At 39.3% G+C, this 23,472-nt stretch overlaps 1 long non-coding RNA gene across 22 annotated transcripts in view; it reads right to left on the bottom strand.

The window, feature by feature from the left end:
- Positions 1 to 23,472, bottom strand: part of LOC129621379 (uncharacterized) — a 454,544-nt gene that overhangs the window by 123,579 nt on the left and 307,493 nt on the right. For 18 of the 22 annotated variants that reach the window (XR_008699268.1, XR_008699267.1, XR_008699277.1 and 15 more), the window contains one exon: positions 653 to 712. The exons of the other annotated variants lie outside the window; for them this stretch is intronic. This is a non-coding gene — a long non-coding RNA (uncharacterized LOC129621379). The remainder of the gene's footprint in view (positions 1 to 652; positions 713 to 23,472) is intronic. 22 annotated transcript variants of the gene reach the window in all.

Here is a 23,472-nt window from a genome sequence, read left to right as displayed (position 1 = left end):
ATTATAGGCTCTTTGTCAGGGGATAGGTGATGCCATTATATTTCTTTTCTACCCATAGTAACTTGTTCCATGTCAAGCATATTGTAGCTACCAAAACACACTGACTTAGTTCAATACATTTTTAAAATATGTAAGCAGGTACACAGAATCAACACTCTTTACTGTTTGCAATTCTAGTGACCAACATTTGTGCACTGTGCCCCCAGACTCCTCAGAATATTTTATGTACATTATCACATTTGATTCTCATGAGTCTTGTAGGAAAGAGGGCAGTTAATGGTAATAGCTGCATTGTACTAGAAAAGATGAAGCTCAGGTTCAATCATTTGCCCAAGGTCATCCAGTTAGCAACCAAATGACAATTTCCATAGTTTACTGTGATACCACACAACCCAATTGAATGAGTTGCTGTTGGAACAACTGTACCAAAAGAGATGGAAAGTGTCAAATTTTAGAAAAGGGAGAGCCACTACCCACAAGGAATATTATCAGGAGAAAAATTGTTGGTGGTAGGGGGGAAAAGATGTTTAAGTTGCATAAGAAACAGCCTGATTTCCAACAGGTAGGAAACTTGGCCCACTTGGCAGGAACAAGGCCCAAAAAGTAGTGAGCTTATCCGGAAAACTGTAAAATACACCCCATGCTGACTTACGAATAGTGTCCATTTTCTTCATATTGGAAGAATCAATACAACTCTGGAAAAACTAAGATTCTATGAAAAGAATAAGAGGAAAACACTGTTAATTTTGTAGTCACATGGTTGCCAACCTAAGAAAGAGGACATGGGACCATATCCTGGTTTTAACATCTTCCACTTTTTTTAATTATTATTTTTAAGGATTTTTTTAATGTGGACCATTTTTTAAGTATTTATTGAATTTGTTACAATATTGCTTCTGTTGTATGTTTTGGTTTTTTGGTCACAAGCCACATGGGATCTTAACTCCTCGACAAGGGATCAAACCTGTAGCCCCTGCTTTGGAAGGTGAAGTCTCAACCACTGGAACACCAGGGAAGTCCTTAACATCTTCCAATTTCAAAAGGCATTCCTTTGGGGCTCAGTTAGACTCTGTTCACCATCAAATAGTTTTCCAAAGGCAATTATGAATAAATTTCATCTGCTGGATTGGTCCAAATGCATTTCAAATTATAATACTCTTAAATTTTCTAGACCTACCATTAAGCAACATTAATTAAGACTTTGTGGTATTGGCATAAAGATAGAGACCAGAAACAGAGCCACACATATACGGTCAACTGATTTTATACACACGTCCAGGTAATTCAATGGTTAAAAAATAGTCTTTTTCATAAATGAAGCTTGAACAAACTGAACATTTATATGAAAAAAATCTCAGCCTTTATCTACATCATTCACAAAATTTGACTCAGGTTGGATTATAGACCTAATGTAACGCCGAAAGTGTGAAACCTTTAGAAAGAATAAAAAAAAAATAGGAAAATAAATCTTTGTGACCTTGAGTTAGCCAAAGATTTCTTAAAGAACATCATAAAAGAAAAAACTGATACACTGGAATTTTTTTTAAATGAAAATATATAAGATATATATCTGATAAAGGACTTGTATCAAACATATATAAAGAACTAATACAACTCAATAATAAGACTAAAAATAATAAGCAAAGATTTGAACAGACATTTCACCAAATGAGAAATATGGGTGATAAATAAGCAATTGAAAAGGTATGTGCTCAAAAATACTACTTATTAGGAAAATGCAAATTAAAAAACACCTACTAGAATGACTAAATTTTAGAACTCAACAATGCCAAGTGTTGACAAGGATGTAGGATTAGTGGAGCTCGCATACATTTTTGATAGAAATACAAAAAGGACAATCACTTTGGAAAATAGTTTGGTAATTCCTTATAAACATACCCTATCCACATCCCAGCAATTCCACTCCTAGCGATTTAACAAAAGAAAAAAATACTTTGCATAAAGACCTATACATGAGTATTTATAACAGCCTTATCTTATTTACAATGGCCCCAAACTGGAAACAATCCAAATGTTCTTCAACTGGTAAATGGATAAACAAACAGGTATGTCCAAACAACAAAACACTTCTCAGCAATAAAAAAATGAGCTATTGATATGTGCAACAACTTGAATGAATCTCATAAGCACTATTCTAAGTAAAGAAACCAGATACAAAGATTAGTTTCTATTTATATGAATTAGCATTTATATGAATTTCTGGAAAAGCAAAAATATAGGAACAGAAATCAGATCAGTGGTTGCCACGGGCTGGCAGCAAGGACAGGAATTGACTCCAAAGACTTCTTGTGTGAGGAACTTTTGGGGATGATGGAGCTATTTTATATCTTGATTCTTGTGGTAGTGTTTATTTAACTGCATACATTTATCAAGTCATCATATTGTATACTTAAAATTGGGGAATTTTACTCTGTAAGTTATACTTAATTGAAGCTGACTCCTCCAAAGAAAGTCCTTCCAATGGCTCCCCATTTCCCTTGGAGTAACTAACTGAGTGTAAGCCAACAGCTCCTCTGTGATCTGACCCTCTCCTCCTCTTTTATCTGCTTCCACTCTTCCTCTTGCTCCTCTGCTCCAGCTATAATAGCCTCCTGCCCATTAGCCTTCTACAAATACGCCAGGCCCATGCCCTTTCTAAGGTACTCCACTAATTCCCTCCACCTCCTCTAAGTCTGTGGTTAAATGTCATTATCTCAGAGAGACTTAATCTCTCAACTAATATTGTTTGAATGAGTTTCTCATATGTTTAAATGAGTTTTCACATATGTAAGTGGGTGAAGCTGAATCAAAAAATCTGTGAGTTTTCTGGCCTAACATTCTACAGTGCTGACATTTAGCACTTAGGATGCAAAACTCCCCATAGATGATAATAGGATTATATAATATACAAGGGAATATTACTCAGACATAAAAAAGAATGAAACAATGTCAATCACAGCAACATGAATGGACCTAGAGATTATCCTACTAAGTGAAGTAAAATAAAGACAAATATCATATCACTTATATATGGAATCTAATACAAATGAAACAAATGAACTTATTTACAAAACAGAAACAGACTCATAGATCTCAAAATCAAATTTATAGTTACCAAAGGGGAAACATGGGGGGAAGTGATAAATTAGGAGACTGGGATTGACATACACATACTGCTATATATAAAATGGGGGCTTCCCAGGTAGCACCAGTGGTAAAGAACCTGCCTGCCAATACAGGAGACTTGAGAGAAGTGGATTCAGTCCCTGGGTGGGGAAAATCCTCTGGAGAAGGGCATGGCAACCCACTCCAGTACTCTTGCCTGGAGAATCCCATGGACAGAGGAGCCTGGTGGGCTATAGTCCATAGGGTTGCAGAGAGTCAGACACGACTGGAGCGACTCAGTATGGCACATATATAAAATAGATAATAAGGATCTACTATATAGTACAGGGAACTCTACTCAATATTTTGTAATAACCTATATGGGAAAAGAATCTGAAAAATTATATATATATATATATATATAAAAGACTGATTCACTTTGCTATACAGTAGAAATGAATACAACATTGTAAATCAACTATACTCCAATAAAAACTTTTTACAACAAAAATAAAAAATAAAATAAAAGAGAGTAAAAAGGCTTTAAATGGCAGGTAAGCAGAACAGAGTTCTGGAGTGTTCTGATGGGGAAAGTTCATTTCCAGTTGTCAGAATTGAGTGGTTTGATAGAGGAAAGTGAGAGTGTTAGTCACTCAGTTGTATCCGACTCTTTGCCAGACCATGGACTGTGGTCTCTGTCCATGGAATTCTCCAGGCAAGGATACTGGAGGGGGTAGCCATTCCCTTTTCTCCAGTTAAGAGAGGAAGTGACCCCTAAAGATCGAGTAGGATTTCTTTCCTTGGAAACAATTATCTGGACAACTGGAAATATTGTTCTAGCTTCTCTATAGAGTAACATTGTGGCTCTACTTAGTTTGTACAGTTTGAACATGTTTGAAAATAGCATTCCAGAATGCTTTGAGAACATTCTAGAAAACTGCCACACCATTAATGATTCAGGATTTCTTCTCCATGTCCATGGTGCCATTTTCTTACTCACTAGCCTGCTGGCGTTATTAGCAATTAATTGGCTAAGGTACACGTTCCATCAATGCCATACCAGACATTAGGAAAATTAATAAGATCTCTCCCTTGTAATATATCTGTTGACATATCTTTTATACTATATTATATTCTGATCTCCTGGAGGGCAGGGTTTGAGTCTCCCTCAGCTTTGGATCCACTACAATGAAGCAGGCTCGAAGAATGCATGTTCCTCAGAATTTTGAGCATTCTGCTTGTATTAATGTGTACATCAGGGAAGAACAATTAGCAAGGTCATTAATCATGACTCTCTATTTAATTGTAAAAACTAATTGCCTGTTAGGGTAAGGCAAGCCTTATTTCCTTAATCAGAGGGGTTACAATCTGAACATGTTGGAGAAATTTGAGATGCTGATGTGAAAGACAAAATGGATGAAGTTCAAACACAAAGCCAAAATTCCAAGGTCTTATCATTTATTCTTGTTTATCCATGGTCTTTAATCAAGGTAGAATCTTTTACCTAGACAAGCTTTACAAGGGAAATACAGACAGGATGCAAGGCTGTGATTTGGATTACCCTCTTTCTAAACAGACTTTTATTCTTGTTATGGACTGAACGTCTCTCTCCCTCTCTGTCTTACACACACACACACACACACACACACACACACACACACACACACACACTTATGTTGAAGCCCTAAACCTCTAATGCATATGAATTTGGAGATGGGGCCTTTAAGGAAGTATTTAAGGTTATAAGAGGCCATAAGAGGAGGAACCTGGGACTTCCCTGGTGGTCTAGTGGCTAAGACTCCACACTCCCAATGCAGGGGGCCTGGGTTCGATCCCTAGTCAGGGAGCTAGGTCGCACACACTAAAACTAAAGTTTGCACGCTACAACTAAAAGATTCTGGTGAAACCTGATCCAATAGGATTAGTGGCCTCATAAGAAGAAAGACCAGAGAGTTTGTTCTTTCAGCCCCCGCCCCTATGCACATGCCCTAAAGAAAGGCCAAGTGAGCTCACTATAAGAAGACAGCTGTCTACAGGCCAGGAAGAGAGGTCTCACCAGAAACTGAATTGGCTGGCACTGTGCTCATGGACTTCTAATGTCCAGAACCATGAAAAAATAAATGTCTATGGCTTAAGTCACCCTGCCTGTGGTCTTTGTCATAGCAGTGCAAGCAGACCAAGGCAATTCTCTCAGCACTACAGTACACTTGGTTACAAATAAATCTAATCCTAAATTCTCTGCTCCATGGATTTAGAATCTCCTCTGTCCCAAGGTTTCCCAGAAATCTCTCATTCCCAAACTGACCTGCTCTCTCCACACTTTCTCCCTGCTACACTTCAACTAGCACATGAATTTGAAATTCATAAAAGTCATGAATGAACTGTGCTCAAGTCCATGAGCACAGTGCCAGCCAATTCAGTTTCTGGTGAGACCTCTCTTCCTGGCCTGTAGACAGCTGTCTTCTTACAGTGAGCTCACTTGGCCTTTCTTTAGGGTGTGTGCATAGGGACGAGGGGAGAAAGAGCAACCTCTCTGGTCTTTCTTCTTATAAGGCCACTAATCCTATCGGATTAGGTTTCCACTCTTTTCATTTTCCATAGCCAACTTTAACTTAGGTTTGAAAATTGTATCTTTTAGCAATTTTTGTATGATGGAAAATTTTCAAATAATCCAGTGAAGAGCATAGGCATTACCTTTGTGCATGTGTTTCTTTCTTAAGACTTATTTATTTTATTTGTATTATTCTGGCTGCCCTGGGTCTACACTGCTGTGCTCGGGCTTTCTCTAGTTGAGGCAAGTGGGAGCTACTCTTTGTCACAGTGCTCAGGCTTCTCATGGTGGTGGCTTGTCTTGTTGTGGAGCACAGGCTCTAAGAACATATGCTTCAGGAGTTGTGGGGCCTGGGCTCAACAGTTGTGGTGCATGGGCTTAGTTGCTCTGTGGCATGTTGATCTTCCTGGACCAGGGATCAAACCCATGTCTCCTGCACTGGCAGACGGATTCTTAACCACTAGACCACCAACGAAGTCCCTGTACATGTCTTTCTAAGGAGAGTGGGATCCAACAAAAAGCATTCAAAAACTCACATTTCTAAACATTACTTAATATTCTTAGTCTTTGGAGATATTTAGGGTATTGTTATAGAAGACTTTTTGGCACTGTAAAGAATGAACATCACATGATTAATTCTCATCTCTAAATAAATAAATATATAATTCTCATCTCTACATTCATTCAAAACAGCTCAAGTTATAAGGCTAATGTCACCCACCTCCTCAACTCCAGGATGCCCCAGGCATTTTGGTTCTGGATGTTTGCCTTGTATCACAAGGCAAGTGCCTTTTAGAGCCTCAGTGCTCTGAATCAGGAGCTGGGAGTGCACTCTTCAGTCTATCCTGAAGGCTGGACTTTCAGTTATTAAGACAGTGTGATTTGCACTGTGTTCCTCTCTTACTTTGGAAGCCAAGGCAATACAGTATGGGGGAAAGATAAAAGTTTTAGAGTTAGATAGAATTAGAGTTTCAATTTTGTGGCTACTTTTCTTTGGTCAGCTTTCTCAAAAAATGGAAATACTGATGCTTATGTCTGCTGTGCTCTTAACAATGACAATGCTAAGACATGTCTCTGAACATCCTGGAGGTATTGCATCAGTCAGACTTTGTGAGAAGAGTGAATCCTTCTAAGAGGTGGAGGATACAGCATTAATGATGCATTGTAGGAGCACATGGGGAAGTCTATGCAAGGCGTGGCCTCTATGTCTGGTCTGAGTTTGATACCTTCAGTTGCTTGACAACTGGGAAAAAAGACTTGACAATGAAGTACAGAACAAGACAAGAACTCAGGAAGATACACTGGAATCTGCATCTCTCTCTTCAGGCCTTTGTCCTCAATGACATTGATGACCTGTAGGAGAAACCTCTTATGTTTTGCACACATTCCCCGGTCTAAGACTTAGAAAAGCTGAGAAGAAATCTGATGGGAGCTATAGGAGCTATGGGGGCCTCTGTGATGGCTCAGTGGTAAAGAATCTGCTTGCAAAGCAAGAGACCCAGGTTTGACCCCTGCATTGGGAAGATCCCCTGGAGGAGAGCATGGCAACCCACTCCAGTATTCTTGCCTGAAGAATCCTACGGACAGAGGAGCCTGGCTGGCTGCAGTCCAGAGGGTCGCACAGAGCTGAACATGACTGAAGCGACTGAGCAGCAGCAGCAGCAGCATGGGAGCTATGGGCCAGGCACAGCTCACACCCACGAGCTGAGCTGACTGACTATTGCCAACCTATCATGCTACTGTAGTGCCCGACATCCTGCACCAAATTTCAAAGCCTAAAGGTTAATTCTCCTGGGAGAATTACCTCCAGTTTAGCAAAACCGACATAGTACCATGTCACTTCAGTAAGGATCCCCGTAATTTTTTAGAGAAGTAGAAGTGGATTTATTATAAAAAGCACTACCGTTAGATCTGTGTATACTTTGGGAAGAAAGAAAGAGAAAATAAGAAACATAAATATCTTTGGCTCTACTAATTTGTAAATAGTATATTGCTTATTCCAAGCAGCATCTTGGTCACTTTCCTGATGCTCCTGAGATATTTGGTAGAAGATTAAAAAATCTTGAAGTTCCAGGAACTAACTGCTATTCCTTTTTGACAAATAAGCTAAGGATCTTTCAGAAAATTTCCTGAACCAAACCTATTCCTATTTGGATATAGCATGAATTAGACTATATAAACTTAGTTTCACGCAATGAAAACTGTAGACTATGTAGCAAATTGTCAAGAGTGCATTATACTTATTCAACAAATGTTAGCTCAAAGACAGGAAGAAAGGACAAAATATTTCTGCTTCTTTCCAATTATTAACATGACCGTCTTTAAATTCTAAATTTGTCAATTAATACAAATTATATTTATTTGGGCACTTCACTGGTAGCTCAGCTGGTAAAGAATCCACCTGCAGTGCAGGAGACCCTGGTTCAATTTCTAGGTTGGGAAGATTCCCTGGAGAAGGGATAGGCCACCCACTCCAGTATTCTTGGGCCTCCCTGGTAGCTCAGATGGTAAAGAATACTCCTGCACTGCTGGAGACCCGGGGTTGATCCCTGGGTTGGGAAGATCCCTTGGAGAAGGAAATGGCAGCTCACTCCATTATTTTTGCCTGGAGAATTCCATGGACAGAGATGCCCGGCAGGCTACAGTCCATGGGGTTGCAAAGAGTTGGACACGACTGAGCGACTTTCACTATATTTATCTGGGGTTTTATTCTTGGTGAAAAAAATGCTCAGTGTAAAATATGCAATACATAAATTGTTCCTTCATATGAAAATCAGGTATGAAAGATATTGTTGGAAATCCAACAGAATGATTCCCATAGAAAGATGGGCATAAAGACAATATGTGAAAGTCTCTCATTTGTGTCCGACTCCTTGCAACCCTATGGAGACTATACAGTCCATGGAATTCTCTAGGCCAGAATACTAGCGTGGGTAGCCTTTCCCTTCTCCAGGGGATCTTCCCAACGCAGGGATCGAACTCAGGTGTCCCACATTGCAGGCAGATTCTTTACCAGCTGAGTCACCAGGGAAGCCCAAAGACAACATAATTAAAATTTATTTATAAATCACTAGAATATAATCTCTAATGGCCTCTCAATATGCTTTACAATGTCACTTTCAAAACTTAAAAATACATCTATATCTGTTTAATTATTTGAAGGAGTAATGCATTTAAAAATTGGTTACAATAAAATTATAAAGAAACGCCATGTCCTCCCCTAGCATCTCAGGTTCCCCTTGCTTCCCCGAAATAGATAACTAATGTTATTGGCTTCTTGTGCCTCCTTTCAGTCACTCTCATGCATATACAAGCAAATACAAACAAACATACCTGCTTCATCCCCAAGCTTTGTTACACAGATGGGAGAAGAATCTACACACACTTTCCATCTTTCTTTTTTTTGTTGTTTAATACATCTTAAGAGTTCTTTCCATATCAGCACATAAAGAATTTCCCCTTCCTTTCATTTAGCTGCTTACTATTCCATTGTATGTACATATAGTAATTTACACTTTCAATTTTTATCTTCTATTTCCCATTCTCTTGGAGCTAGATTTTGGCTTCTCCCTCTGTACCTCCTGGAAATAGCTGCCATTCAGCAACTGGCATTTCTTCAAAGGGAAGCAACACAAATGATGCCGACTTTGGGATCTGGGCAGTTCTGGTATTTTCTCTACTGCATGGAGCCAAAAAACACATGTGCTCTCGTCAGCAAGCTGCCTCCTTTCCCCTCAGCCAAATCTGATGTCAGGGAACATGACCGACAGACCATGCTTCATACACAGAGTCTGAGCTTTAAGCTTGTGTGACATGGTGCCCAGCTGTAAACAGGTGAGCCAACGCCCCAACCCGAGCACACTCACTCCATTTGCCTGTATGCCTGAAGCTGGACCTGCCCTGAGGAGTTCCTCTCCATGGTAAACCTCCCTTCATGTCCTCAATGCAATCCTGAATCCATATGCTTGGTTTAGATCTTCCTAATTACATCCATTGATGTTGAAAAACCACTCAGACCAAGAAAGAGACCAAAGGGACTATGGGCACTTGTAGCTGCCAAACAGGCAGGTTTTTATACCATGGCCACTGGGGAGATGCATAAAGGCCAGATGGTATGTTGCAGCATATGTTCCCTAAGAGGACAGCATGAACAGGCTCTGCATGTGGAAAGCCTGGGGCAGAAAATGCCACCCAGGAAGCCGTGAGAAAACACAAAGGCATCAAAGCGTGAGTTCTGGAGTCATTCCAGGGGAGTGGGCGGCCCCAGGTGGCCACCTCCTGGTCACCTCTGTGGCCTTCCTGGGGGCAAGGGTCCCTCCTGCAGAGCTAGTGCTCTTGCTACCTGGGTACACCCTTTTCTGGAAGGCAAGCACACACTTACCCTCTGCGTTGGACAAGTCATTTCTGAGGAATCCATGGGTCAGAAAGGACTGACACTTCCCTTTCAGCTTTTACATAAGTCAGTAAAAGCATCTGAGTGATTAAGAATTCATTTCAGGCCTTCTGAATGGGTTATCTAGACAGCAATTTGGTTTCTAAACTGAGATGAATGTGTGTGTGTATGTATTTTGCAGCTTCACATGTCCATATGATTACAGTGTTAAGATAACTTCTATTTTTGTATTCAACCAGCTTTGGAAGTGGAGAAGGCAATGGCAACCCACTCCAGTACTCTTGCCTGGAAAATCCCATGGATGGAGGAGCCTGGTAGGCTGCAGTCCATGGGGTTGCGAAGAGTTGGACACGACTGAGCGACTTCACTTTCACTTTTCACTTTCATGCATTGGAGAAGGAAAGGGCAACCCACTCCAGGGTTCTTGCCTGGAGAATCCCAGGGACAGGGAAATCTGGTGGGCTGCCAACTATGTAGTCGCACAGAGTCGGACATGACTGAAGCAACTTAGTAGCAGCAGCAGCAGCTTTGGAAGACTTCTATACTCATTGTGCAAACTTGGCAATAAAATCACCTTGCTCAGAGGGCCAAGATGCGCTTACCTTACTGTACTAATTATAATAATAGTCAGCACTTACTAATTACCTTGTTAAATACTTTACATGCATCATCTCATTTAATTACCATCAACAACCCTGTGACATAGCTCCTACTAATATCCAAGTTTTACAGATGCGGAAACCGAGAGAGAAGCTAAGTGACTTGTCCAAGGTCACACAGCACATACCAAGGGGAGCTGGGCTGTCTCACTCCAGAGTCACTGCAGTCATTATAAAAAAAATCAGTCTGCAGCCTCATTTTTGTCATAGATTTTTTAACCAGTTGTGGGGCTTCCTAAATTTGCTGGGAGGATCAGAGGGAAGAAAAATTTCCCTTTGGGTTTAGCTATCTAGTGAAGTTGCTCAGTCATGTCCAACTTTTTGCAACCCATGGACTATAGCCTACCAGGTTCCTCCGTCCATGGGATTCTCTAGGCAAGAGTACTGGAGTGAGTTGCCGTTTCCTTCTCCAGGGGATCTTCCTGACCCAGGGATTGAACCCAGGTCTCCTGCATTGCAGGCAGACGCTTTACCATCTGAGTCACCAGGGAAGCCCTCGTTACAGAATTCTCTGTCTTTAAATTACATTCCACCCATTCATGTCAGCCATCCTCTCTTTCTTCTACCTTTTTGATCTAAAATGGAAAAGAGGAGTTAAGAGTTTCAGGAAAACTTCCATTTCAAAAGTATATCTGTACGCAGGTAGGGGTCTTCAGGCTCTCTAGGAAGTCTTCCCAGCTCCACTGGGAAGAGTCCTGATTTCCTGCTCTGAACTTGGCTCCCTACCTAGACAAAGCACATTCCACTGCATAACAGGGGTCTGTCTGTAACTCTCTTTTCCCTGTGAGCTATTGGAGAGCAAGAACTGTGCAACATTCATCTTTGTATCCCTGACATCTGGCACATAGCTGAAGCTCAGTAAAAAACTGAAAGTTATTGATCCTCCCAGCCTCAGGGTAGTGATGAGATAAATCTGCTAGCACTCTCCCTGTGGCTGCATATGCAAACGAAGTTCCCTAAGAGGCTGAGAGAGCCCTGCCAAATACTCCTAAATCCCTCTTTATAGGATTTGTTTGTTCTGGTTGGAAGGCAGGATTCTTCTGTGGGGTTTGGAACAGCCTGGTCCATATCAGGACTCCTTAATGGGCTCAGAACAATGGAATTTGGTCCCCCAAATAACTCTGATGGTAGATTATAAAATCTGAGACCATTATAGCCTTCACTTTTCCTGTCTTTCTTCTATCATAGCTATAAAGTGAAGGTCAAGAGAGAGAGGGAATTCCATCACTAAATGTAATGATATAATAGTAAGGGCTAGGTCCTGTTGATAAAAATATCCTATGTTTTTTATCTTTTTCATCAAAATAAAGGTTGGTTGTATCCTACAGATAGGTTGCTTCTGTACAAACTTCAGTTTAAATTCAGTGCAGTTCAGTCGCTCCGTCACGTCCGACTCTTTGCAACCCCATGGACAGCAGCACGCCAGGCTTCCCTGTCCATCACCAACTCCCAAAGATTAAATTAGGACCCGGTGAAAAATTTACAGGGACTTCTGGAAAAAACCTGAAGTCAAAATTTCAGGATTTTCTGACTGTTTTCCAGAGTGAGTATCTTTTCTTCAGGATCATTTATAAACTGTCATTCTTAATCATCTTGTCAGAAATGAGAATGATTTCAACATTGTGTACACATGTCATCAGGAAAGTCTTGCAGGAGCTTATCTATTCATAGAATTGCTAAGAGGGAACCATCTGAGGGTGGACAGAATCTTAAGCTATTATCCCTTTCCCATTATTGGTGCTCAACTTGAAAAACTTTCACACTCATGTTTTAAGACCCAACTGAAATGCCACCTCCCCTGAGGAGCCCTCCTTGATTCCACCAGGCAGATCTGGATGACCTGTCCTCTGTGTCTCCAGAACAGTCTGCATGTTTACTTATGAGAGCACTTAGTACATTACACTGTGATGTGTTTGTCTCCCCAAGCGGACTATGAACTCTCTAGATATTTGTATTGTTTCTCATTGTTGGAGTTAAAAAGTATTGCATGCTCATGATAAAAGAAGAAAAAGAAAAGCATCAGGAAGAGCTGGAATAAAAAATATAGAATAAGAATAAGTAGTTTTCTCTCCCAACTTAGATCCCTAATACATCCCAGAAGCAAACTCTCACAACAGCTTTATGCCTCTTTCCAATTTTATCTATGTAAGTACAAACATATATATGCAAATATTCCTTTTCTTTTTTAAAAAGCACAAATACAGCATTTCTCAGTCTCCATGATAGTCTGGCAACAGGCAGAATGCTAGGAATACAAGAGATGCTCAACCTGCATCGACTAAGTTGGGGATTATCAAGGTTTCTGGTTTTAGACAGTCCTCTGGCTGTTTGATTCTTTCCCTTCCTCCCTCTTCCACCTGCCCCGCTCCCCTCCCCCCTACTATCAGATATTAAGGAGGTAAAACTCAAAGCAGTCAATTTTACTACGTAGAAGCAGAAGCTCAGTAGAAAGGCAAGAGAAGATTAATATTCATAGCTAAAATGCACATGGGTTTCAATTTCCTCTACAGCTTCATCCACTAATGCTCCCACATAATAGAGAACTAATTGTATCTTTGAAAACTAGACTCATAATATAGATTATTTACTGTATACTCTGTCATATAAAGATCACAAAGTAAAGAGTGCCCCTGGCTTAGTAGCACATACTAGTAAGAACATTCTTAATATGACTTCTATTATTTATACTTGAAGGACTGCGGTGCTATGCTGATTGAGTCTGTCATTTCAATTTTTTGCTTTGTTTTGCCTTTTTTTCCTCTACCTTAGTATCCCCAGAAGAATCATAACTTTTCACAGAGGCATCTAATTTCTTAACCTCGAAGCAGAAGAGAAACATTTTTCAAATTTTCCTCCAAGGGTAGGGGGTGGGTTCCTGAATGTATATACTTAGATGAATTAAACTCAGACCTTCTCTGGCTGGACGTGTGAGCTTCCAAGACAAAGATGAAGGTTAACGTAGTTTAAAGATGAAATATAGACCATCCTGAACAAAACCACTGTGTTGCAGTTTAATTAAAAGAATTCATTAAAGTGGTGCCCCATCCAGGGTAATTAGTATGCGTAATTTATGCGTTGCCTAATACACAAGGGCAGTAGCCTGAATAATAAACTCAAGTTAACCTTAAGTGGGAGAGATTGAATGGTCAGATGTTTATTTAGCTCAGGTTTGCTCACGAGTTAAGGTTAAAGAGGTGAAATTCAGTTACAGTTAATTAATTAATTTTTCAGATTTTCTTCATGAAAATCCTGCCTATCCAACTGGGTAAAAGTTTTGTCAAAGGCAGGCAGCACTATTTTTATTAATCAGCTATTTTTTGACATGTCCTCTAGAAAGTTAACCATTTGAAAGGACAAATTTAAGGCAACTGCAAAAAGAGAGACAATAAGACCAAAAAAAAAAAAAAGTGTGCACCAGTCTGGGGTCTGTGCCTTACAAAAGATAAAATCAGGTCATATTTAAAGAGGAAGTCACTAACATTATCAAAATATTGGGCCTGATTAAGACAAGCGTGTCCAGTTCTTTTTCCAATAATGGGCCACATGTTTAGGAATTCATATATGTATTTGAGCTTTGTGAATTTCTGTTGACAGGAGTGGTGAGAGTCCAGGCCTGGTATGTACATAACATGTCACAAATATGAACCAGTGTTTAGGCAAGTTCTGCTTATTCCTTTTGTTAGAAATACTTCATCATGTCCCAATTCTGTGATGTAATTTTTGTGGAATTAAACTTGAAGAGTTCAAAATTATGCAATTAATTGTATTCAGCTTCAATTACAATGACTTATTAATCAAGTCCTTTGGCAAGACACCTGGCACCCCACCAGTGGTTGTGATGGTAAGTGACTAGGCTTGAGGAATCCATTGGTTCATGTGAGCAAGCTAATTAGGTGAATTGTTATTGATTGATTGCTTTATTTGGTGGCTGCATGTAGGTGGGAACTGTGAGGTTTAGGAGCTGGGATAAGTCAGGAAAGATCTAAATTAATTTGTTTTTTGTAAAATCAACAAAATCAATTAATCATCTGGTATTTACCAAGCACCAATTATATGCAAGGCACTGGGCCAGTTTCTGGCTTCCATATTGAATCAGAGCATAAGACAAAGGTGTCCTCCCCCCAACTCCCAGCCCTGACCTCCCAGGACTAATGGTCTAGTTGGATGTTAAGATAGAAGCATAAGTGAATATAAGCAGCCACAATCAGCCACACACAATAGTTGGTTTTAGAAATTACATGAGGACCAATAGCAGGCTTTCTTCTTGAGAGCATTTCTCCCTTTGCAGAACTGCCTTTCGTCCATTCCATACTGTTCCTGTGGGCTGCCAACCACATCTGCCTACCTGCCCACACAGTGGGCACATGGCCCAAACAAGGTCCATCAGATCTTCTCCCATATAAATTCAGATTCTGAATGGAGAGAAAAAACACAAGGAAGAGAAAGAGGTGGCACTGAGCCACTGATGACCCGGCCCAGGGACTGCCACGGTTCCTTCCCAGAAAGGGATTTATCAGTGCTTCCACTTTGTGACTTTACCAGGGTCATGGCAAAATTCTACTTGCTCTTTGTCAGCCAGACTTAGTTTCTGAGGCATGAAAGCAAAGACAAGGAACATCCCTGTGGTTCAGAGATGGAAGAGTTTATTTCTGGTTGGAGCATTAGTGAGGAACAGTATAGAGAGACAGTGTAGTGCATAGGATTCTGCTCTGGCTTGCCAAACTAAGAACTGCATATATAATACAACATATGTATACTGCAGGATACACAACAAATATCCCCATCTAACAGACAGGGAAATTGAGGCTCAGGGAAGCTGTATAACTTACCTAAAGTCACACTGCTAGCAAGAGGCTAAGTTGAGACTTAAACCTAGGACTTCCTGACTCCAAAGACTATTCCTTCTTGCACACCAAGCAGTTCTCCAGGGTGTGGCTTTAGGCAAATCACTTTAGCTTCTATGTACTTTGGGTTCCTTAGTAGTAAAGCTTGGATGATAACAGCTGCCCTGTGTCCCCTGCCGGGCTGTTGTGAGGATCAAAGTGGAGAATGCCTGTGAAAGCACTTTGAAGCCTGTCACACTATCCAAATACTTGTAAAGGCTTCCTATTGTTCGGAGGAACCCTAACTAGGATGGGCCTGATACTGAGAGGTGACAAGGAAGAGGCTGGTATAGGGTGTGATGGAACGGGGCACTGGGGGGGAGAACTGGGCAAGTTTTGGGAGACAAAGAGTCCCAGGGGAGCTCAGGGTCAGCAGGTGCAGAGCAGCAGAGGATGATCTGCCAATCCGGGACTCTTAAGGCTGGGGCCTGGGGAGCTCAAAGCTTGAAATGGATGGTTTGATGATCAATTAAAGGAAGTGATAATTTGAGATAGTGAGTAAAGGAAAAGTCTTATCTTCAAGAAACTGAGCCATTTTCACATGCATCAGCTCATCAAATCTTCACCACAACCCCAGGAGGTCTGTGTCATCCCTGTTTCACAGCTGAGATTCTGAAGCCCAGCAGATGTAAGAAACCTGCCTAACGTCAGAGTAGAAAGGACAGAAACAGATTTTTAAATCCTAGCATTACTGAGCCTGACGCACAATCTTTAGCTTCCTCTGATTCTCCCACCCACCTCCTCCCTTCTTTCTCTCCTTACCCACAACTCATGAGCTGGAAAGAAAATGTAGAGGTCCTAGTTTCACCGGATGAATATGCTGTATGACCTGTGATTAATCACTTAACTTCTCTGAATTTTAGATTCCCTTATTTGCACAATGACCTGGTTGAACTCTAAAATTCTCTAGAAGTGTTATCTTCCCCAAGGCTGTGTTTAAGAAAAACTCTGTCATTTGCACGAATCTCTACCCTTGATGACCCAACCCCCAGTGCTCTTTGGTTGTCTCCTAAAACACAGATGGTATAGTTTTGGGGGGCTGACTGAACCACTCAAAGGAAACTGCATTTCTTACAGCTTTTGCAATTATCATGCGATACACTGTAAGATCATGGTTTGCTCATCAAATCAGTACCTTAGTACAGGGTGATCCAACTGGGCTTCCCTTCAAGAAACAGAAAAGTCCCCTTGTCAGTCTGATGTTCTTCATCTAGGAGAATACTGTCCTTCCAATTTTGCCATGTACCCCTTTGCCCAGATGCCCACTTTTACTGAGAGACCAGATGATAGTAGCCCCAAGAATAACAATGGACAAATAGAAATGAACATAAGTATCCAGAACTGGAGGTGATTACTGTACATGCAATAACCAGAGCTTCTAGTAAGTGACTGTTGCATGGTCACCCTTGAAAAATCACTGCAGAGACGCCTTATCCCCATTCTAAAATTACAGAAAGCACTAGCACTTTGAGAGCGTCATGTTAAGCAAGTCCACAAAGTGTAATTTTTAAGAAGATAGTCTCAACCTCACTGAAAGTGTTGGTTTCTGTTTTGTAATTTTCTGTTCCTTTCACGTAAGCTTAACTGCATGCAAGTAGGAACACTGTTTTTTCTTCACTAAAATAGTGCCTGGCCCATAGGAGAGAATAGATATTCTTGAATAAATTCACTCATAAAATTTGTTAAAACAATTAGAGGCTTTCAAATTTTACATGGAGGTGGGGAGATAACAAAAGCATCCTGTTTTTCCTGCTCAGTGGTTTAGACCAACGGCCACATCAGCATGCACACATATGGGCTCTGGGTTTAGACTAGTAGTTGATCGACCAGGTCTTTCTCTATCCATCCAACTCTGAACAAATGACTGAATCTCGATGAGCTTGTCTCCTTATGTAAAATGTAGACAACACATGGGATTGCTTTGAGATCATGTCTTTGAAAGTACCTAACAAAATGCCTGGCCCCTTAATAATAGGTCTTTACCCCTTGCTGTCCCTAGCTGTACTGTCCAAGAAGGCAGCCCCTAGACACCTGTGGCTACTCAGCACTTGAAATGCAGCTGCTGTGATGATGAAATCAACATTTAATTGAGTGTAATGTTCATTAACTTAGATTTAAATATAAAAACTGAAGCAGTGTAAAAATTTTTCACAGTTGTAGCATAATGGTAGGAATACAGTTCACTTTAACTATTGCATCACACAAGATACAGTATGTTGTGTACCAGGCACCAGCATCATTTCTTTTTGTTGTTTTAAAACTGTTTTTAAGTTTTTATTTTGTATTGGAGTATAACTGAGTAACAATGTTGTGAGAGTCTGAAGTCAGGGAGTCTGATTCCTCCAGCTCTGTTTTTCTTTCTCAAGATTGCTTTCGTTATTTGGGGTCTTTTGTGTGTCTCCATACAAATTTGAAGACTTTTTGTAGTTCTGTGAAAAATGCCATTGGTAATTTGATAGGGATTGGATGAATCTGTAGACTGCCTTGGGAAGTACAGTCATTTTGACAATATCGATTCTTCCAACCCACTAACATGGTATATCTTTCCATATGTTTGTATCTTCTGCAATTTCTTTCATCAGCATCTTAGAGTTTTCAGAGTACATATCTTTGTCTCCATAGGTAGGTTTATTCCTAGGTTTTTATTCTTTTTGATGTAATGGTAAATGGAATTGTTTCCTGAATTTCTCTTCCTGATCTTTCATTGTTAGTCTGTAGAAATGCAACAGAATTCCATGTGTTAATTTTGCAACCTGCAACTTTACCCGATTCACTGACAAGCTCTAGTGGTTTTACCAGGATCATTTCTAATATACACAGAAACACCGTCACGGAATCACCCAATGGACATGCTGATTCACTCAAGTGATTTTTTTTTTTGGTTTGTGCACTAGTGTATCATTATAATGTGTTTATTTGAATATAAAATGCAGACACTTCAAGTTATAGTGAAAATTATATAAATCATAATTGGTAATTCAATTGAAATCCTTACTTTATAATTAAATCGTTCCTACTTTAAAAAAGTAACTATGAACAAATTTTAAAATTGAAAATGGAACTTCCATTGCAAAACAAACGAGTCACTAGTACATAAATGTAGTGTGGGGAATATAGTCAATAACTACATAATATGTTTCTATGGTAACATTGTAACAGACCTTGATCAATTTGAAATGTAGAGAAATACTGAATCACTATGTTGTATAACAGAAACTAACATAATGCTGTAAGTCAATTATACTTCAAATACAAACTCACAGAAAAAGAGATCAGATTTGTGGTTACCAGACATGGGGGTGGGTGGTGGGGGAAGAGAGAATTGGATGAAGGCATTCAAAAGGTATAGACTTCCAGTTGTAAAAAAGTACTAGGGATAAAAAAAAAAAAAAAAAAAAGTACTAGGGATGAAATATACGACACAATAAACAAACACTGCTATAGTTATATTTGAAAGTTGCTAAAAGAATACATCCTAAGAGTTTTTGTCACAAAAAAATTCTTTTTTTGCCATTTTTTAAATATCTATATGAGATAATGAATGGTCAGTAAACTTACTGTGAGAATCACTTCATGATATTTCCATAAATCAAACCATTATCTGTACACTTTAACTTACACAGTGCTGTACCTAAGCTATATCTCAATAAAACTGGAAGAAAAATAAATAAAATGGAAAATAAAGGCACACTCCTGATGCAAAAGTGAGTGGAGGTGCAGAAATCAGTACTATGCCTAGAACACTGAAGAACAGAAGAGTCTTATGTGGGAAGGAAATCTGAAAAAGAGGGGATACATGTATACACATAGCTGATTTATTTTGTTATACAGCAGAAACTAACACAACACTGTAAATCAACTATGGTACAGTAATAATTAATTTAAAAAAGAATAGAAGAGACGGGAAGCTCCAATTTTTTACATATGGCAACTGCAATTGGATGCTATAGGGCAAAATTTAAAAATTTGTTCGTTAAAAACATTTAAAAATGAAATAAAGTGGACAATGCTAAGGGCCTTTTAAAGCAAAGACACAAAAATTTGGTGCCTCTCAAAAGCTAAAAAAATAACTGAATAAATAAGCTATATGAAATCAATGAAATGTCTAACCAAAAATTTTCTCAAATAATTTTAAACAAGAGCTGAGCTTGTAACTTTCGCCAACTCAAAAATGGCTTGAATTCTTTCACAGAAAAAGAAAATCATGTTTAGATGGAGCAATGGTAAAAGGAATTATTTCAGTTATGGTTCAGTTCAGTTCAGTTCAGTCGCTCAGTCGTGTCTGACTCTTTGTGACCGCACACCAGGCCTCCCTGTCCATCACCAACTCCCAGAGTTCACTCAAACCACGTCCATCGAGTCGGTGATGGCATCCAGCCATCTCATCCTCTGTCGTCCCCTTCTCCTCCTGCCCCCAGTCCCTCCCAGCATCAGAGTCTTTTCCAATGAGTCAACTCTTCACATGAGGTGGCCAAAGTACTGGAGTTTCAGCTTTAATATCATTCCTTCCAAAGAACACCCAGGACTGATCTCCTTTAGAATGGATTGGTTGGATCTCCTTGTAGTCCAAGGGACTCTCAAGAGTCTTCTCCAACACCACAGTTCAAAAGCAACAATTCTTCGGTGCTCAGCTTTCTTCACAGTCCAACTCTCACATCCATACATGACCACTGGAAAAACCATAGCCTTGACTAGATGGACCTTTGTTGGCAAAGTAATGTCTCTGCTTTTGAATATGCTATCTAGTTGGTCATAACTTTACTTCCAAGGAGTAAGCGTCCTTTAATTTCATGGCTGCAGTCACCATCTGCAGTGATTTTGGAGCCCCCCCAAAATAAAGTCTGACACTATTTCCACTGTTTCCCCATCTATTTGCCATGAAGTGATGGGACCAGATGCCATGCTCTTCATTTTCTGAATGTTGAGCTTTAAGCCAGATTTTTCACTCTCCTCTTCCACTTTCATCAAGAGGCTTTTTAGTTCCTCTTCACTTTCTGCCATAAGGGTGGTGTCATCTGCATATCTGAGGTTATTGATATTTCTCCTGGCAATCTTGATTCCAGCTTGTGCTTCTTCCAGCCCAGCATTTCTCATGATGTACTCTGCATATAAGTTAAATAAGCAGGGTGACAATATACAGCCTTGACATACTCCTTTTCCTATTTGGAACCAGTCTGTTGTTCCATGTCCAGTTCTAACTGTTGCTTCCTAACAGTTTTAGAAAATTGGGAAGCAAAGACCAAAGGATATTTTACACAAAGTAAAAAGCTTCTACTAAGTCACCAAACAAGTCCTGTAGAATGTAAGACCTTCTAAAAATGTCAAAGATCAATTGATTCAAAAATTGAAAAATTGTGTGTGCTTTTTTTTCAAGCTTTAGATAAGTTAAGAGATACTACCTAATTAATAGTTTGGATATACTTTTGTCTCAACAAAGTTTCAAATTAAAATGTCTATTCATGACCTAAAAAAAAAAAATAAACTCAATGTGGAGGTAGTTTTGGATATTTACAAATGTCAAAGAAGAGCTTCAGACAGAAATGAAAAAAAATTAGCTTTATCAAGATAGATAGGGAGTGAGGGAGGGAAGGACTAGGAGTTTGGGATTAGCAGAAGCAAACTATTATATATAGGATGGATAAACAATAAGGTCTTATTGTATAGCAAAGGGAACTATATGCAATAGCCTATATGGAACCATATATGGATAAACCATAATGGAAAAGAATATGACAAAGAATATATATGTGTATAACTGAGTCACTTTGCTGTATAGCAGAAATTAAACAAATTATTAACCAACTATACTTCAGTAAAATTTTTTAAAAATTACATTACAAATGTATAGTGATCAAAACTGTATTGAACTGGCATAAAAAAGATATGAAAACCAACGGAATAGAATAGAGAACCCAGAATCAACCTAAGTCAAAAAAAAAAACATAAAGAAAAGGCAAATGATAGCCTAGTTATTAGATCTAAATTTCAGATTTATAACAGTTTTAAAACAGGGACCAATTTTTCCCTTTACAATGAAAAGACAATGAAACAGACAACGAATTAAATAATTGCGTCCTTTACCAACACTCATTGCTTGAGTTGTGGATGAATTTTTACAAAGCTGTATAGTACTGGCAACTGAGTTTCTTTTGAAATGAAAGGAATGTTTCCCACAGTCAGTAATTAAATCATTTGCATACAAATGATCTAAACTTAAGTTCTATGGAAATAAAAAAGAATCTGTATTGAAATTTTCCATAAAGCAAATTAATAATATTTTATGCATATTAAAAGCATGACTCAAGATATTTGTTTTAATTGCAATCAACAGTGTTAGGCAAATTGGCTGCAAAAACTAAGAAAAACATGATCACCACTTTGTTAATATTGGTACATTTAGAGTTGCTTTTCAATTTATTCAATACTTCTTTGAATTCAATGTTAATAATATTCAGTTGATATTACAGTTAGTGAATGTACTTAACTTGGACAGATGTAGTTTTAAAATTGATAAGGTTTGCTTCAAAGTCAAATCAATTCTTTGAAGCAAAAAGATGAACCAGTTTTATAAATATGAATGCGAACATTAAAGGAAAATAATTTTTTGATACTCAGTTCAGTTACTGGAAAAATTTTTAAGTGTGTTTGGGACAACTTGGGTATGGGAATTTTTTAACTGTAAATTTTATGAACTCTAAACATAGATCAAGTATTTCTGATAAAAATTTAGCATCTGAATTGAGATGTGTCAAAGAGTAAAAAGCACACAGGCTTTCAAAGACTTCTTATAAAAAATAATGAAAACATTTCATTAATAATTTTTATATATATCACATTAAAAAGATCATATTTTGGATATACTGGATTTAAAAATGCATTTTAAAATTATTTTATTATTTCCATCTTACTTATTTTAATGTGGCTTCCTAAAAACTTAAGTTATATATGTTGTTTGAATTAGATTTAAATTGGACAGTGGTAAAGCCTGGGTATAAACACCATGCCATGTGTACATGCTATGCACTCTAAGTTGCTTTAGTCGTGTCCAACTCTGTGAAACCCTATGGCCTATAGCCCACCAGTCTCCTCTGTCCATAGGATTCTCCAGGCAAGAATACTGGAGCAGGCTGCTATACCCTCCTCCAGGGGATCCTCCTGACCTAGGCATTGAACCTGTATCTCTTGCATCTCCTGCATTGGCAGGCGAGTTCTTCATACAAGCGCCACCTGCGAAGCCCTAAATGCCATGCCATATCTAGGGTTAACTGCTCCTCGCCCAAAGACTCCCAGAGTTCTCCTTCCTAGTGTCCATGCCAGGATCCATGTAAAATGGACAGGTCCCATCTCCCCAGTCTGACTCCATTTCCTCGTCTGCTTTTTAAAAGATGGGCGCAGCATAATTCTTTCATTTTCAAATTTTATTAATTTCGTCAAAATTCGATATGTATAATAACTTATCAGATCAGATCAGATCAGTCGCTCAGTCGTGTCTGACTTTTTACAACCCCATGAATCGCAGCACGCCAGGCATCCCTGTCCATCACCAACTCCCGGAGTTCACTCAGACTCACGTCCATCGAGTCAGTGATGCCATCCAGCCATCTCATCCTCTGTCGTCCCCTTCTCCTCCTGCCCCCAATCCCTCCCAGCATCAGAGTCTTTTCCAACGAGTCAACTCTTCACATGAGGTGGCCAAAGTACTGGAGTTTCAGCTTTAGCATCATTCCCTCCAAAGAAATCCCAGGGCTGATCTCCTTCAGAATGGACTGGTTGGATCTCCTTGCAGTCCAAGGGACTCTCAAGAGTCTTCTCCAACACCACAGTTCAAAAGCATCAATTCTTCGGCACTCAGCCTTCTTCACAGTCCAACTCTCACATCCA

Source organism: Bubalus kerabau, chromosome 10 (assembly GCF_029407905.1).
Source record: "Bubalus kerabau isolate K-KA32 ecotype Philippines breed swamp buffalo chromosome 10, PCC_UOA_SB_1v2, whole genome shotgun sequence".
Classification (NCBI taxonomy): Eukaryota; Metazoa; Chordata; class Mammalia; order Artiodactyla; family Bovidae; genus Bubalus; species Bubalus kerabau.
This window is presented reverse-complemented; position numbering and strand designations above follow the sequence as displayed.